The sequence below is a fragment of the Panthera onca genome, chromosome B2 (genome assembly GCF_046562875.1).
Source record: "Panthera onca isolate mPanOnc1 chromosome B2, mPanOnc1 haplotype 2, whole genome shotgun sequence".
NCBI lineage: Eukaryota > Metazoa > Chordata > Mammalia > Carnivora > Felidae > Panthera > Panthera onca.
The window spans coordinates 137,965,703-137,984,866 of NC_138343.1; positions in this window are offsets into that span (position 1 = coordinate 137,965,703).

Genomic DNA, 19,164 nt, shown 5'->3' on the forward strand with positions numbered 1-19,164 from the left:
GGAAGTCGAACTGGCGAGGGAGAAGGGAGAGCTGTACAGCACAGAGCAGCGGCTTCCTCTCCGTTTTCTCTTCCCTGAGCCCCACTCTGTCTCCTCTTACCCCCGCTCCCCCCGCAACCCCGCCCCGCCCAGGCTCAGCCCTTCCAGTTCACCACAGACCCAAGGTAACGTGGTGCAGAGGGTCTGCGTTAGGGGGCGCTGATCCTCACATCGCTGATACTGAATAACGCCAAAAGGAGCAGGGGCCATTGGGCCCCCTAGAGGGTATGATGGCAGCTCCTCTTCCAGCCAACGGGAAATTACTAACTTACTAAATGTCACCTCCAATTTCATTTCAGAAATAAAAGCCAGAAAGAAATGTGTTTCTATTCTGCTTCCTTTCTCTATATTTTTTCCACATCAAGACCTCTACACCTGCTTCTTCTAGATCCCTCTCAGGAGCTAGCAAAAGCTTGTGAGTAATTTAAAAAAAGGGTAGGGATTTAAATAGATTTTCTCTGACCTGAGGATAATATGTTGTGGAAAGCAATTTAAAACCCTCAGTCCTGGGGCGCCTGGGTGGCGCAGTCGGTTAAGCGTCCGACTTCTGCCAGGTCACGATCTTGCGGTCCGTGAGTTCGAGCCCCGCGTCAGGCTCTGGGCTGATGGCTCGGAGCCTGGAGCCTGTTTCTGATTCTGTGTCTCCCTCTCTCTCTGCCCCTCCCCCGTTCATGCTCTGTCTCTCTCTGTCCCAAAAATAAATTAAAAAAAAACGTTGAAAAAAAAAAAAATTAAAAAAAAAAAAAAAAAAAAAAAAACCCTCAGTCCTAAACCCAGGTTAACATATTTTGCATTGGAACAAAGTACTTGCACGGGAGCACAGTGATGGAGCCCATTGTAAGTGCTGAGTCTTTCTCAGTCAGGGCCTGCCCTACCTTCTCTCCCTTGCAGGCACTCTGGGGTGTGGCTGTGGGTAGTGTGACCCAGGCCACTGATGAGGCCTCCAGTCCCATCTGATCCTCTCAGCGCTCTTCCCTCACCTGCTGTCCTGGAAACAGCTCAGCTCCTAGCCTGTCTGGTGAGCACTTCTCCTGAGTTCACCATGATTGTCCTTTAGTTGCCCAGACCCTGCCCTTGACTTCCATCCATATCCAGCATTTCCACATTAGTGTGGTTCCTGCACAGCCAGAGAGAGGAGAAAGGAAGCTAATTGAGGAAGCTCTGTTCTAAGTAACTAAAAGGTTTGCTTTAAAAATACATCCAATTAGGGCTTATCTTCATCGCTGCCTCTATGAAGCAGCATCAGTGTCAGATAACAGCAGAAACACATTAGTCCTGGAATTGGCTGCTTTCCCAAAATGCCCAGCTGGGAGGGCTGGACAGAGAAGAGCGGCTGCCAGGAAAAGAGGAAAAGACACTCTGACATATTTGGAAATTAAGACAAATCAAAGATCTCTTTCACTAATCTCCACTGATGTGTCATCATTAGAATCAAGGCAGTTACGCGCAGACATCTGGAACAGTACATAAGCCTTTGGTGATAGTTTCAATAATATATCAAAATAATAAAACCATTTGAAGGAAAACCAGAGACTTTACGGTTATATCTATACTGCATAGTTGATTAGTCATACAAATTCAGAATCTGAAGGACAGGTTGGGGGGGGGTTGGTTTGTTTGTCCTTTTCTGTTCTTAAACCATGAGCCACTATGTTGGGAAACAAAGCTAATTGGATTTGCATGAGCTTTTTTAACTGCTTGTCTGGAGTTGGTACTTGTAGATATATGTGTATTTTCTCCAAGAAATATACTATCTATGTCATGTTTCAAGCACATTAGTCAACTTCATATCCTGCAGATCAGAGATCCGATATCAAATCTTCCCAGGGTGTCTGTATTCTGACAACTGTACACTGAGACCATGTCCATACAGCGCAAAGCGAAGAGTTGCCAATTATCAAGGTAATTTGATAAACCATCTGAGAAAATTCTGTGCCCCAAATAAAGTTTGAATCATGGTTACATAGTGAAGGGCTGCTCAGTCAGCTTTTGCTACATAACAAATCATTCCGGAACACAGCACCCTTGAGCAACCATTTATTTAGTTTGCACTTCCATAGATCAGCGGTTGGACCTGGGCTGGGCTTCCAGACAGTTCTTCGGTCTCAGCTGGGCTCACACTAGGGACAGCAGCAGGTGTCAGAACTGCTGTCAGCTAGCTAGTCTGGGATGACCCCTGCAACAATTGCAGACTGTACATGGGTCCTCATCTTCCTTGCTGTTCTCAAGGTGATCACAGGTTCTAGGTTCAAGGGGTGGCCAAACAGACCTCACCTCTTGATGGTAGGAGCTGAAGTTACATTGCAAAGGGATGTGGATATAGGGAGGGAAATCATCGTGGCCCTTTTTGCCAACTATCTCTATCGTAGACACGTGCTGCATTGGGTAGGCATAGCTTCCTGAGAGCACAGAACACGTCTGCCTTCCTCCTTCTAGTTCCTCCAGCATCTACCTAAAACAGTGTCTGACACATTAAAAAGTACTCCAAAAATATCTGTGGAATGAATGATGATCAGAGGCCTCATGATATTTCAGGAGATACAGAGGGTAGTAAGGATGACCCCTTTCTTACACAACCGATTGACAACGTCAATGCTTATATAACACTCTGACGTTATTCCCAGCTCTCCCTTCAGTAACTGGAAGCTATTCACAGCAGCATTTTTCATTTTCTACTCTCTAGTCCTCTGACCAAAAGTTCTACTTTTCAAAAAAAAATCGTCACACTCGTACTTGTCTTCTAATTGTATTTCTAACAAGTGCTATTGATGAGGAAGCCAAGAACAGGATTTCGTGCCCTAAAGAGGACTTGGCCCTGGAGAAGCATAAAAAAATAAATAAACAAGGAAAGAAAAGATGTCTCATGTCCTTTTGTCCATTCCAGGGTTCAGCCTCCCACTCCAGCTGCAGGATTCCATGCCTGATTTATGTTCAGCTCGTTGTCTTTATAGCTTCTGGATTTTTATTAGGGAGAGTCAGGCATAGACATTCACTTTCCATCTGCTCTCAGTGCAATTTAATTTCTCTGTGCATGTCCTACCCTGCCATTGCTACTGGACTCCACCTTGCTTCAGAACACTTCCCCCATTTGCTCAGATCAATCCAGGTCACCTTGGACCTGAGATGCTGGCTTGCCTTCACTGCTTGGTTTCCACCCCGACTGCATTCTATAATGCATTTTCTGTTTTGACACCTAGACTACGTCCTTTACTATTTAACATTATACAGGAAAAGAAGCAACTCTATTAGACAAGCTGGACTGTTATTTAAGGAGCTTGTATTAACCACAGCTATAATAATAATGCTGTCTTACATTTGTATCACAGCAAACAAATTAAAAAGTGCTTTCGCGTGCACGATCATATTGGCTTCATATAACAACCCTGATGGGTAAATATAAAAAAAAATAAATGCTCAGGGAGGCTAAATGATTATCAGAGATCAAACCACCAGTAAGAGGCAGAACCCAGACAAATATCGGGGCCTCTAATATTAATCCAAAGCTTTCCTCTGCTTTCTTACACAACGCCACATTGTACTCAAATATTACGTGGTCTCACCCAGAGGCTCTCAAACCTTACTGTGAGTATAAGTTCTGAGGAACTTCTCTAAGAAATTCTGGTTCACTGCCTCAAGATCAAGGTGGGGTCCAAGAATCTGCCTTTAGAATACAACATGAAACTGAAAACTGATTTAAACTGTAACTTTATCCAAATACTACCAAGGTTACCGTTTTGTCTAACCCAGCTACCATTTCAGTCAATCTGATGGGTAAGAATTTTTTCACTAAATGCATCTTGCTAAAGCAAGATAACGTAGCTATAGTTGGACAAATCCTTAACTTTCTAATGTATCTATCAGTGAGTCTCATAGGACATAGTAATGTAACAGTGATAAAGCTAACATTACAGTACCTCCCGACAGCTTCTTCTCAGTAATATGACAAGTTGAGCCCTAAGCCCTCTGGTTACCATTTTTTAAGCATTTTCTTAACGTTTTAATCAAAGTAGCAAGTTAAGAAATTAGGAGATGTTTTGCATTTGTATTTACTACAAAGCTCTATTATCCCCAGGTAAACTAAAAGCAGAAGACTATTTTTTAAACCAACTGTGTCACTCTCAAATACCAGATCTTGATTTTTTTAATAAAACATCTGTGGAAAGATCATTGGAGAAGAAAAAGCATTTCAATTCCATCACAAAAGCCCCAAATGTGAATAGCTCACAAAACTACAGAGCTTGACCTCATTAATGCATATTTTGCTAAACCAAAATGGTTGTTCTTTCAATTCTAGGGTTTAAGAAGAAAACCGTTCCAGTTACAAGTGTGTGTGTGTGTGTGTGTGTGTGTGTGTGTGTGTGTGTGTTCATGTGCATGATCTTGTTGTGCCTTGTTAAGCATCTGTAGTAGTAGAGTCTATTTAGATTTAAAGTGAATATTATCTTTAATAAATAGCAGAAGAATTTCATATGCTTCTATAACTTGGCCATAATCTGGGAGGAGAAAATATTGTTTAATTGAAAATATGTTTATTCGCAGAAAATATTTGGCTCTAAGGCTATTAGAAATAAAACTTACTGACCAGTTTGTGTCCAGTATATCTCACTTAGTCATATGAGGTATGGATTATTATCTCTACAGTTGAGGAAACCAATGTCTACAGAATTAACTTGCCCAAAGTCATAGTTACAAAAGTAGTGACTGAGGAATGAGTCCAGCTGAATCTGATCTTTATCTATGTCCTCCAGTGTGGTTGACACTATCTCCTCCAGTGTGGTTGACACTCTTCTCAATGGTGACTTTTAGAATTAAATTTTAGCATTTCCATACTAACAATTCAAACGCACAAAGGTCTTTATGTAGGCTTGTTTAGATGTATTCATAGGATATCTGTGTGGCTGTGTATAAAGATAAACATCAAAATAGATTAATGAATATCATGGGAAATTAGAAATTCAATGACGAGGATTTTGGTTATCATTATATGAGTTCAAATTATTTGAACTGAACTCTTGCCATCATTAAGTCCATGTTGATTCTCACCATATGATAGTATTTGCTTTTCCATAAGTTAAAATTTTTCATTCATGTCAGAGAGGTTCATTTAGTGTTTTCACAAATCATATTTATCCTACTAGACAAGGCAGCTTGGTGGGTGATGATGCCAGAGGAGACCAGGACAGTGGGTCAGGTGAAAGTTTGAGTTGGCATGCTATGTCTGTCCAACATGTGATGGGGCAAGCCCCCTTCATCTTATAAAAACTCAGTTTTCTCAACTCACACATAAGAGGACTGAACCAGAAGATTGTTCTGTATACCAGAGCCATATGGGGATCATGAATTGGCTAGTGGTCTTCCTGAATGAATACCCTCATCTTTCAGGGAGGGTACTCGTTTTACATTTTACGTTTTAAAGATTAGATTAACTAATATAATTACTGCAGCATTCTTCTGTGCTTGTTGTTTCAATTGATGTAACTAACTGATAAAATAAAGCAACATATTTAGCTTTAAAAAAACTAACTTTAAATGAGATGTTATTATTTGGCTAACCTTAAGTGGTGAGTTGATATTTCATAATCACTTATCATGGAAAAGTCCTCACATGGAGATTGAGTGCTTTGGAACATGTCAGTCTTTATTCTCTACCTGTATTTATATCTTGGGAGCTAAATATGAAGGGTGGACATTTTGCTCTTTTAACTTTCTACAACACATTTATTATTCTACCTATATGAACTTGAAATGCAGTGACATATTATTATTTTGCTTTTGCATTTTTTCCTCATCCCAAACAAACTGACCATCTGAATATAAAGGACCTACCACAAACCAGTCATTAATTTTTGAATGTCATTCAACCTATTTTTTGATAGGCTGCAATAAATCTTTGCAAATTGCTAGTTTTTCACATAGCAAAAGGATTTGGGGAATGACACTATGAGAAGTATAAGTTTCTAAAATAAAACATGTCTTAATTTTTCCTTTCTAATTATTATTTTCATGGAAGTCAAGAACCTAGAGCACAAATTTTGTTGCCCTTCTCCTTTTACACTAAGGAATTTCTTTCTTATATAATGGAGTTTCTGGTTTTGACATGAGTAGAAACTTTCATGACAAAAGGAAATATTAGAACACTATACTGCAATAAAAGCACATACATACACACACACACACACACACACACACACACACACACACACACACGGTGAGGGTAAGGGGAGTCTACAAACAAGATTCATGTTGAGTGCTAAATCATTGTAATAGTACTTTTTCAAAACATGAATGGTTTTCATGATCAACATATGCAAAAGATTATAATGCCAACTCTCAAGACCCCATATGAGTTTGATCTTCTGCATTACCAGTGATGTATCCTGAAGGAACGAATATCCATAAATATTACTTTACTAACCATACCTGGGTGTGAGTCTATTTTACATTTAATTTAATGTTTGTTGCTTTACTACTTGTGAATCAAAGGAAATGAACTTTTTCTTTCCATAATACCTGAACTCATTAGGAACACATGCAAATAATTAGCCAGATAAATTAGCTACATATAATTATCAAATATTGAATGAATATAAATATAAGCTGCAAGTTTCATTGTGATTTAGAATAATGGCTCTGTCAGTCCAAGAATGAATATGGAGAAAAATAATTCATGTCATTTGTCTATAATGCACAGAATTTATAAAGTAAGAAGGTAGAAAGAAAGGAAAGGAGGGAGAAAGGGAGGGGAGGAAGAGGAGAGGGAGGGAAGGAGAAAAAGAGTATATCAGCCACATTCTTCCCACTATTCTGTTTTCCACACAGACACCAGAAATCCTAAGGATACCAGAAATCTAGAAAATCTATTAAGCCCTACCTAATTTTCCCCTTTTTTTCTACCCACATTATCAAATCTTCATAAAGGTCAGTAGAGATAGAGATGATCCAGAATCCCAAATGGTATGCCTAAGTCCCTTAAAACATTGGAAATGAGTAATTTTTTCTTATTGTGGTGAAATATTTACCTCTAAGACATTTGATAGAAAAGCAAAAAAGTAAAGGCTAAAGAAAATGACATTAAGAAATAAGAATATTTTACTCAAGAAAAACCAAATTATTTAAAAAAAAAAAACCTTAACAAGAAAATGCAATGAATAGTGGATGTGTGGAAGGGAATGTGGTCATTATATATTTGACAATACAATCACGTATTGAACCCATCCTATAATTTACCAACCCAGCAAGAATAGTTCACTCTTTCTGTTCTTTCTTCTTCATCATGTTAGCTAAAATGTCTTTATATTCAAAAATCCCCAAATATAATTATATAGGGGTTCATTCAAATTCAAAACATCAACTTAAAAATTGATTTTCTTCAGCTACACTTTGGAAATGGAAGAGGAACCTGTCACTCTTAGAACCTTGCAATGCTGCAGACCGAAGCTTGCAATATGGCAAGCATACGTGTTATTGAAAAGTTTTCTGGCTATTTCAGAAATTCAGAGGGACAAGGAGACTCTCAAATGACTACACTATAAGTAAAGATCAACATCTAAATCCCATTCATGCAATTGGATTTATCAAGCATATGCAAAATATTCACAGTTCTTAAGTGATGGGAACTGAAAACAAAAAACAAAAAACTAAAGATCGATTGTCCAGTCCAAACTTCCTTATTCTACAAACGGGGAAAGTGTAGGCCAGAAATATACTTTTTTGACTATATGCTTTTTTTTTTCCAAATATGAAAGATGATAGTGAGAATCTTGTCAAATACCTGGCTTTCAAGTAGAGTTTAAGAAAACTTTTATGACTAAAACAAAGTCAGGTTATTATGTATTGTATATACTCAAGTATATATAAATTTAATTAAACATTTCAACAGGTAAGGGAGCACTTTATAATTAGATAAGGATAGCAGACAATATAAAATCCAACAGTTTAGGTGGCTCATTGATTTATCCAGATTCTGCCACCCATCAGCTGAATGCTTCTGAGTAACCTCTGGAACTCTCCAGTTTCAACTGCTACTTCTGTGAGAATAGTGGTATTTGTAATAGCTAGCACTTAGTTTTGACTTGAACGTGTTGGATCATAGTCCATGCACTTTGCCAGGCAACTGGCTAGCATTACTATTATTCCAAGCCACTCAGTGAAGCTTTACACTTATCATCTCCTTCCTTCTCTTTTCCCCAAGAAACTAAATTACAGTTTTTATAAAGAAAATTTAAAAGGAATTAAATAATGGTGCCAAAAGGAATCATAAGGTTGATCTTAGCTAAGTCTTCTCAGCATTGGCACTGGTGACATTTTGGGCCAGCTAATTCTTTGTTGTGGGGGAATGTGCACTTCAATGTTCAGCAGCATCCCTGGCCTCTATCCACTAGATGCCAGTATCACCCACCTACCCTGTTATGACAGCCAAAATGTCGCCAGACATTGCCAAATGTCCCCTGGGATGGGGCAGGGGCGGAAATGAATTGAGAACCACTGCTCTAAACTGACAGCCGTGTGTAACTGATCAAGAAATTCGTTGTGATGTCTTTAGAGGAGTGCCCAAACTAGGAGCTAGACCCCAGGTGTTCTGTGAAACAGCACACCGATTTCTCAAAAGAAAGCTTCCTTCTGCACTGCTAACCAGTTGCAAAGACTAAGACTCAATATTAATGGAAGACAAGAGGAAAGGACAATTCTTCAATCTTTCTTTTATTTGAAGCTTCTCTCTCAGAGAAAAGATTTTCAGCCTGAAACATTATTAAGAAAGGATTAAAGGTCAGTAAAGGTGAGGATAGTGTTCAAGGATCCTGGGAGGCTCAGAATGAGGTCAAGTCTCTTGGATGTTGTGACCCAGTAAGAGAACTTGTAAATGAAACACAGTGAAACCCAAATCATAACCTCAGAAGCAAAGAAGAATGGGAATTAGTCCTGGAAAACTAGTGGAAAGAAATAGAATCACTGTTTTAATGGTTATTTTGTAGCAACTAAAAAGCACACTGAATATTGAGCTTTGTACTAATTATTTTTAGGACCTAGATCATATTATTAATATATATTTTGAGAATACTTAGAAAGGAAACAATAACCTCTAGGAGGTAAGATAATACCTCTAGGAATTAGTTATGGTAAAAGGAATCTTGTTTTCTTAGAGGACAAGGAAATCAGGTAAGCACAGCATCAACGGTGTTTTTAACAAGAGATTTGACAAATTCTTGCTAGCTTTTGTAATGTTATAGTATGTTGAATTATGATCTGGATATAATGGTATAATGAGTTAGGTTTATAAATTTGAATGGATTCCCATCTTAGCAGTCCCAGTCTTAGATGATAGGATAAAGAACCAATGTACTAGAAGAGTAAGCAAAACCTACAACTATAGTATCTACTAGAGAAAAAGTTTAGTCTGAAAATCCAACTACAGACACACAGAATGTGAGTCATAGCAGATATGAAAAAAAAAAAGTTACAGATCCTATTTCATGGACCAACAATATGATAGAGGCCATTTGAACTATTGCAATTATAGATAATCACATCAACAGAAGTCTAGTGTCCAGAGCCTAAGAAATGTTAGCTTCTCTCTACTACACCACATTTTTTAGGAATGAAATAAGCAAATTATAATGTGTTCAGAGATGGACAACCAAAAAGGTGAAAGAAGTTAAAATTCCTCAATATGACAAATGGTTGAAGTAACTGCACATGATTCCCTGAGAAATAGAAGACTCTAAGAGGACAAGGTAGTTCTCTTTATATACTTGAAGGGACATGAAGAGAGAATTAGATTTATTCACCACAACTCCACTAATTAAAGCCAACAGGTGGAAGCTATGGGGAAAGGCATTGCAATACAACCAAAGAAAGACTTTTCTAAGCCTTGAGATTCAAGGACTGCCTTGTTGCTGATTAAATCAGTAATAAATAAATAAATAAACAAACAAACAAACAAACAAATAACAATTTCTTAAATTCCCTTCAGGGGTAGTAAACAAACTCCAGCCATTGTATGGATAGAGATTAAAAGTGCCTCAAGTAAGCTTCAGTTTGAATCTATAAGTTTTTCAAAACTTTATTGTTCAAAATAGGCTAAAAAAATAACCCAAGGGGATTTGCTAGTTGACTTCCTGAAAACATAAATAAATAAATAAATAAATAGATAAATAAATAAATAAATAACAGTTCAAAAAGCTGTTGACAAAATTGGAAAACTGATGGTAGATTAAAATAGTGTATCACTGTCAAATGTCAAATATCCTGAAATCTGTAACAGTACTGTGGTTATGTCAGGAAAGAAGCCCTGTCTTAGAAAATGGCAGGGACTTACAAGTTTCCAAAGGAGGTATCTCAGCAAGCAAGCAGGTTTGGCACTGTTCCATGGGTACCAAAATAGACAATGTGATTCAATGGACCAGAGGAAACAATATCAGTGTTCGCTGTACCCCTTTGGGAAGAAGTAACCAGACTCCAAAGAAGGTGACTGAGCAAGCAAACAGGTTGTCTTGCCACAACTCTTTAGATGCCAAAAGTAGACCAAATGTCAGACGGTTTAGTACTCACAGCACAGCAAACAGCAGACGCTTCACAATAGCTGTGCCTCCTCTGCCCCCACCCCACAGGGCAGTGGGATGGAACCATCTGCACACACGATGGGTCACAGTTAAGGAACCCAGAGCTAAAGTCTCAGCCCCTTTTGGGGAAAGCAATAAACAGACCTCCCTAGGAAAAAGCACTTCACAGGACAATCAGCGCTGTGGTCACCTTGGCCTACCTACTTGCCTGTGTGACCATCTGCAGAAACTGTTCCAGGTCAGAGGATAGGTAAGCTTTGCAGTTGGGCAGTCAACAAGGATGTGCAGGAAACCCAGAGCGCCTGGCAGACTGCCTTTCCAAATGGTGATCATGATCTTTCTATTCCTTATTCTTAGGAAACATGTTGAAATATTTAGTGATAAAAAGTCAAGTTAGTATCAAAGAGTTCAATAAGATAGTGTGTGTGTGTGTGTGTGTGTGTGTGTGTGTGTGTGTAGAAGGAGAGGGAAGAAAAGAATAGAAAGCAAATGATGAACAAATGGGATAAAAAGTTAATAGCAGGTGAATCCGGGTAAAGTGTACACAACTGTTCTTTGTACCTTTCTTATTCTTGCATTTTTCCTGAAGTTTGAAATTTACCAAAATAAAGTGTTTATGGTAAGTTATACTTACAGTAAGTTACACTTACTATATAAACACCTTCTTTTCTTCTCACCAAAAACTATAGTAACAATAACAGCAATAAGTACTTGTTAATTACAAAATTTATTTCTCTTCCACAATTCTCCCCCCTTATTTGAAAATCTCAAGCCACATTTTTACGTGTGTGAACAAATTTCCTGGTATTGCTCAATATGTATGCCAGCTTTACCGTGGAGGTGGGGGTGGAAAAATTCCTGTATTTCAAGTCAGTTGCTTCAGAAAAAAATCCATTAATTTTGAGAATTGGGTGAAAAATAAAGATTTCTTTCTTTAGAAATAAAGAATATAAAAAGTATCGCAAAGAGAGACACTGTTTTTCTTTTGAAAATTTTGTCAGGTCGTGAATAATTTGAGGCTAAAGAAGGAGGAAGAGGGTCAAGAACAGAAGGAGATAAGGGGGTTTGGATTAAAATGTATTTTTTCCAAGAAGCCATCAATAATATCTCTTTGAAGGCTAGTGTATAATTCTTATTCATTAGCCTTATTCATTAGCCATATTCATAATGATCCAAGAGATTATTTGTGATGACCCAAGAGATTAAGTAATGTCTTGACAATTAAGAAAAGCTCTGAGGGTCCCCAGTGAAAGTATACTGAGGACCCTCAGTGCAGCTCTGACATACAGAGCTGCTGCCCCATAAATGCCCACATACAGGAGACGTCCCATAAATGTGCACTGCTACCCAATTTGAAATGCTCATTGTCTTTGCTCTTTTTTCTTCTTTCAGCTGGAAAATTTGGAAGCAGAAACTGCTCCATTGCCCTAAGTGGGTCTCATGCCATTCAGACCCTCACTGAGCTTAAAAGGCACCATCTCTGTGGAAGTATGTCGTTGCAGGAACATGTGGGAGGCTCTAGTTTCCTAGGAAAGTGCCTGCTTCTGAGTCATCAAAACTTGATCCTCTGTGGCCACTCCACTCTGCACATGAGAGGGACATCTAAACTAAGTGAAGTGCTGGGAAAGAGAGAACTATACCGCACTGAAGAGTCCGGTTTGTGTACATAATCCGAGGAAGATGCCCAATAGGACAGAAACACACCGTGGTATGTGAACTGAGGTCATCCTAGAAGGTGACTCCTTTGTGTGTAATATTTTGTTTGCAAGCAAACATTGATGGCCTCATCAAAGAAAACGCCCATCAATTGTTAAATTCACCATAGCGACATGAAAAGTAAATGCTACCTCTGATCAAAGGACCTTGTGTGGAAAGTCCAAGACTTTCTAGTCTTCTGTAAGGAATACTTTCTTCTACTTTTTACCTTTAATATTAACCTTAAAATTATCTTCTGGTTAAGACATCATGTCCACCTTCAAGTCTTGGTTTTGTATTCTTTAAAAGAATAACATCCCTTACCTATCTCCACATAATTGCAAGAGAAGAAATTAACATGAAAGGTAATCTGAAAGCCAGAAATGTGTCAGCTGCAGAAAGGTTGATTCTTGCACACTGAAAGTACTTCCTGAGAGTCTTAGTAGGCGATTGTCCATTCAAAGGCTTTCAGTGGTTTACTCCCTAGTTTCAACTGTGCAGTTTCCTTCTTCTATCTAAGTATTCATAAAAGGTAACGGTGGATCAGTGAGCTCATCATTGCATCTGTGCAGGAAGTCAAGCATTAAAATGTACTTACTTTTCATTTCTCTGTAGTTTCTCCATACTGCATGCTCCCTTTGCATATTATTTTCTCTCTTTTTTTTTTTAAACTCTGCTCAGAATACTTATGCCTTTTGAATCAATGTGATAAAATGACAGGTTTTTTTGGTTGATTTTCAGAACACTTTAAGCCTTTTGAAAAATATGGATCCAATAAGCTTAATCTCAAAACAGAAAGACTCAAATGACCGTAGATAAACATGGCTAATCTTTTCACTCCTGTGTAGTTCCTTGGACATGAAATATTAACAATGACCCAAGAATATTTTCCTGAAGATTGTGTTTATATAATGCCACCACCAGTATGTTGGTCTTTCTGATCTTTGTTAAATTATGTCAAGATTTTCTTTGTAAAATTTCAGTCTTATAATCAATTTCTCTAAGACAATTCTACTCTATGGTTTTCTTTGTTGTAACATACAGTAGAGATTAGGCAATCACCCGTTTTATTTTATCTATGTAGACAGTCAAGTTAGATGCCTCATACCAAAAAGCCCTCCACTCTGAACTTTTGTCTCTATTAATTAGATGAATCAAGCACACTGAAGTTATCTATGAAAACATCATAAAAAACAGGGTGCCAGCTTCCCTTATAAGAATATTTCTGACTCTACAGGCTGCCAGTAGATTCAATGTTAAAATCTGTGTCTGTCCCTCAATATAATAAGGCACAAATATGCACCGGACATCCAGAGGCAACGTTTCAGGAAGACAGCTGTCTTGGATCAAGATAACTAAATTTACTGTCTCAGATCTAGTTGGCTGTAGTTAATGTGGACCCAATACATATATCCATTGGATGAGAAAAAAACAAAAGCCAAGATAATATTTTATCTTGAATATTGAAGTCTTATATTGGCCTCTAAAAACCTATTTCTCAAGTATCATGTCCCAGAATGGATATGCATTATTTTTTATTTTTTTTTCTGATCAGAGTAATTAAAACTGGAGACTTAAAAATTTTTAGAATGTTAAATAAATGCATTTGTGTATAAATACATATATGCATATATACACTATTAGATATTTCACAAGTAAAAGGATAATTCAAATAAAACACAATAAGGGAGAATAAAGTATCTGTATGTAAGTCACTAGGGAGGAAAATTCTTCCCTTTAATGGGCTGTAATAACAGAGGTTCTCTCAAGAGATGAAGTATTACTGCTTTCTGCCCATAGGATGTTTCTCAACAATCATTTCTGCCTAAGAACCAGCTTTAGTTAAGACATTCTAAGGTAAGTAACAAATAGGTGTGTTTTTTCAGTAGTTTTCATTCAAAACCATTTTTTATCAGAAATTTGCTAGAACTACCTTGCTTTTCCATGACAAATAGGGAAGTGCCAGCCCTGACTCAGTCTGATGAGCTTAAGTTCCTTATGAAATCCGAATATAAAGAAAATGCAATGTTCTGCTTTGTTCTTCCTTCTCATTTTACCTTCCTGTCCTTATGGATAGGATTTCTTCTGGCTTGGCATTCCAGTAAAGGAGACTGTAGATGTGAACTAAGGATAAGACATAGTAGCCTTAGATTCTCACCCTCTCTAGGAGCCACACATGCCCCTGCTGTGGCTGTGCATATACAGCCACAAACACTACCCTTTTCATAGAAATATCCACCCATAGGAAATGGGTGTCTTCAGAAATCCTCACTGCCATTGTAAAAGCATCAAGATTTTTGCCGAGATTCTCAACAAAATTCTTTTTCTCACAAGCCATACTGCTTGGCTGAAGGGAAGGGATGGAAAGAAACATGAACTTTCATCAGTGCCTTGTCCCAACCACTGTATTTTCCCTCGTGTGAGATGCTTCAGGATCACAGTGACAGAATATGGTATCCAGGTTATATTTAAGACTACTGCCATGAGGACATTAGAGCCTAAGAGTGACGAGTCAATTAAAGGGTCTGCTTTGTGACATCCAGTCAAGAGCCAGTTAAATGTAATTAGAAAGAATTTCAACCTAGTCATTGGTAACCCCGAGATCAAACTAAAACCACAAGGAAGTATGTACATTACTAGCTGTTCAAAAGTAAGCAAAACCAAATGGCAAAAGTTTAGTGCACTGTGGTGTGTGGCAAATAAATATTCAAGCTCTTGCCATGTAATGCCATGGCATTTTTTAAAGGAGTCAGAACGTAAGTTCAATTTAATTTACACAATATTTTTGTGTCCGAGACACTTAAGTTACAAACATAACGACCATTGACACTGAGATTTTAGGATTACAGAAAATGGATTGAGGGTGGGCTGAAAATGCATCCTGTAACAAGGTACTTTTCAAAGAACATTGACTAGCTGCATGTACATTTAAAGGGATTTTTTAAACTCAGAAAAAATTAAATATATAAATCTTTGAAAGTGTGTCTTGATTCAAATATGTGAAAAGATGATTCTAGACCCTGGGCACATATTCAGAGAAAGATCAGTTTGGGGGTGGGGTTCTTCCCATTACATATTTAATGCAAATTTAATACTATACTTTTTCAATTCGCTTGCGTTGTCTGTAACCTTGTATGAAGTGAGAATTCCATTGAAATCTGCACTTGGAATTGTACTTAAACTTTACAAATTTACAGAGGAAATTGGGACAACTACTGCTTCATCTGCTCTTTGAATGAGGTTCAGGTTTGCATTTCATGACCAACTGACTCGAAAACTAACGCTTAGAGTTCTGAGTCCCGAGGTCCCAGAACCCACACCTAGAAAAAACAGCCCTGTGATTTCATGTGGTACAAGGTATGAGCTCTTTCTTTCTCTCTCAAGCTCCAGAAACTTAAAGTCTCTGATCCATTCACATCTAGAAAAGTACCCCTTCTGCTTGAAGACAAAATAAAACTCCATGCAATAGAAAAAGATGTTCCTGGAGTGTACTACCAGCCCTAAGACAGTGCAAAATGTTTATTATTTATTTGGGGGAAATTAGTTAAGAATCAAGTAGAACCAATAAGGGGTAAGCAGGGAAGGAGAGAGTGTCTTCATTTTTATCATTGTCCCATCAGACTTATTTGGCATCATACTTCACTACCACCCAGAGGACCTGGTTGGCACTACTACCCTTTATACTAAGAGACTGTCTTTAAAAATCGTGCGAACATTTTGCAGAGCAGGTAGTAATCTACTCAAAGCTGTGGTGGTTCTTTAGGATATATTAGACCAGAAACAGAACCTACATAAAACAAGCAAGTTTTACAGCTCTGTGTTTCAATAAAACCCCTATACACTTGTGGAAAGAACACAAAACAGCCCTCTGTAGTCTGAAAATTGCCCAATATTAATTTTAACAGCCCCAAATGTCTCAATGTAAGCATAGATACGTTTCTATTTTTCAGACGGAGTATCTTAGGTTTTGATTTTGAAAGAATGGTAGTCTTAAATATATGTCATAAGGGGAGATGCTCATAATTTTTGCAGTAACTGAATTTGCCTCTGTACACCTCAATAACTGCACACACATCTCAATGATTTGTTGTCATTCGGAGCTATCTCCTGAGTCAAACATTGTTTTCTTCTCCCCCTACAATTATGTGTATGAAATCTAAACCAGGGGCGCCTGGGTGGCGCAGTCGGTTAAGCGTCCGACTTCAGCCAGGTCACGATCTCACGGTCCGTGAGTTCGAGCCCCGCGTCAGGCTCTGAGCCCCGCGTCAGGCGCTGGGCTGATGGCTCGGAGCCTGGAGCCTGTTTCCGATTCTGTGTCTCCCTCTCTCTCTCTGCCCCTCCCCCGTTCATGCTCTGTCTCTCTCTGTCCCAAAAATAAATAAAAAACGTTGGAAAAAAAAAAAAATTTAAACCAGTGTAACTAGAAAAAGAAAAGGCTTATTGCCTAAGTTCCAACTAATAGTGTCACATTCTTAGTGATGTATGCACTGCCTGAAAAGAATAAATGTATGTTTGTTCATTTGTGGTTTCAGAGAAAGAACATAGAGGTCTTTCTGGAGACAGTGAGGAAAATACATCTTTGTATTGTCACATGCCTTGTAATAGGAATGTTTAGCAACAAAAATCCTCCAGGAATAGGTGGATTACCTATTTGTTATTTAATAGGTGAATTATTTAATAAGAATATCATTTATCATTTAATAGGTAGTTTAAACATTACCTACAACTTCCTTCTTATTTTGCTATTTGATTTCTTAAAGAACCTAAATCTTGAGAACAGGCTATAATATATACATTTAAGTCTCTTAAGAGATATTTCTATTGTTTTGCTTCCAATACATCAATGTTTTATTTAATTAGTATTACCCACTAAAGTTAGAAAGTCTCTACTGAATACAGAGGGTTATAGAATGCCAAATGGAAATGAGAGAAAAAGGGATACAAACAGAGGAAGATTTGAGAAGAGAAAGGGAAGGAATAGAGAAGACACTATGTTCCTGAGAGCCTGGATAAAACTGAACATGGTCATATACCCTGAACAAGCATAGGTGAGCTTCATTAATATAGACACAGCAAAAATAGTTGCAATTACTGAGCCCCGGAGAAAAGGGAGAGATCACATTTGTGTGACCCGATGACTGTGATTTTACTATCCATCGTGGAGGACACAGCAGATGAATCACTGAGAAAAACAGCAAATTATTTTCCCCCATTTTGAGGAGGGAAGTAATGTCCCAACACTACACGATATTTGCAACATTTATACGTCTCATTGGCTCCCCTTTCTATGGTTCCCTCAGAGAAGGGCTTCTGGGACACAGAGATATTTTCACATCCCATATCTGGTTCTGGCATAATGTCACTGCCCCCACTGCTAGGGCATCAAAACAACCAAGCCTAGAGATCCATTGGTGCTTCTTTGGGTCTGCAAATGCCTACGTAGATTTGGCTTCCACAGATATTCCCAGAGTTAGAAAGGACCAGTTACAGGCATATAGTCTATATTATCCCCTCAAAAGATCTCTAATCAGACGCTAACCTGTAGATTCCATTGGTTTTTGAGTGACATGGTTTTTACTTTCCCAGAATAATACAATGCAATTTGCATGAAGTTTCCATTATATGGCATAACATTAAGATGTGGTATTAATTTCTACAGTTTTCCTGACAGAGTTGTACACATGACTTTTTTTCTTGCCATGGTCAAGACATCATGTTTTAAAATTAGTGGATATTATTGCCTAAGGAGTCTGACTACCAGAGACTTCCAAAAGAGATTTCCCATTTATAAAGTAAATTAGGATAAAACATCAGTCAGATGTTTCAGACTGCCTATTCCTTATTTGCCAGCTTTTTGAGGGTTTTTTTGTTTATTAGTTGCTTGCTTAGCTGGTTGATTTGGGGAGGGCTGTTGTTGTTGGCTTATTTTTTGTGGCTGTTCAAAATTTTTTACTTCTCCCTGGGATATTTGTCATCACACACATGCATGCTCTTCAGTTTTCTCTGCTCAATGGATTTCCCTTTGTAATGACCAGGGTGGGAGGCCATCATTGCCAGAAGAAAGTAGAAAATCGAGACATACATTTGCTCATGGTTTGACATCATGGTGGGCCACCTACATTTCCCATTTCATCCAATAATGTCCCCCTTCTCTATATCATTTTGACTTTAGAGTCAGTCAGAACTCAACCCTTAATATCCTGACTAGCACAAGAAACCTATCAGCTGATTGTTTTCCTGCATCTCTGCAAGTGGTAAACCTGATTCCTATTCCTTGCTCTTGCCTCTGCAGGAGTCCATTCAAAAAACAGAAAAATAACAAGGCCTTCCTGTTACTCTTTGGCTGTGAGACAATTTGTTCCCATCTGCCCCCAGGCTCACCCAGTGTTCTTACTCAGTAGGAAGCTGCTACTGATCATTGCTGTATTAGCTCAAAACTCATTTGCCTTATGAAATCCATGGCCCTTATTTCTCAAGAGAATAGAGAAAAACAATAGGCCTCCTACCCAGCTAGGCACTTTCCATGCAAGCCACTACATCTATATAAATTAGGTTCAAATAGCATCAGGTTATTTTCGAGATTTACAAACTCAATATTGCAAATAGTAGAACCTGGCAAGTAGCTCTTAGGATCCCCTTGCTGCCTGTCAATCAGTCGCATAACTTCTACATGGATTAAGTGAGGGGGGAGTGGGCGGAGGAAACAACAAGAAAAACTTATGTTTACATCAACAACTGCTGCGTGATTTTTGTTTGTTTTGATAAATTTCATCCATTTATTAGGGATGTTGATTACACGATTTCTTTTTCATTTTTATTATGAAATTCTTCCTTTTCTAAGAATGAACTAAATCATTTTTTAATATTTATT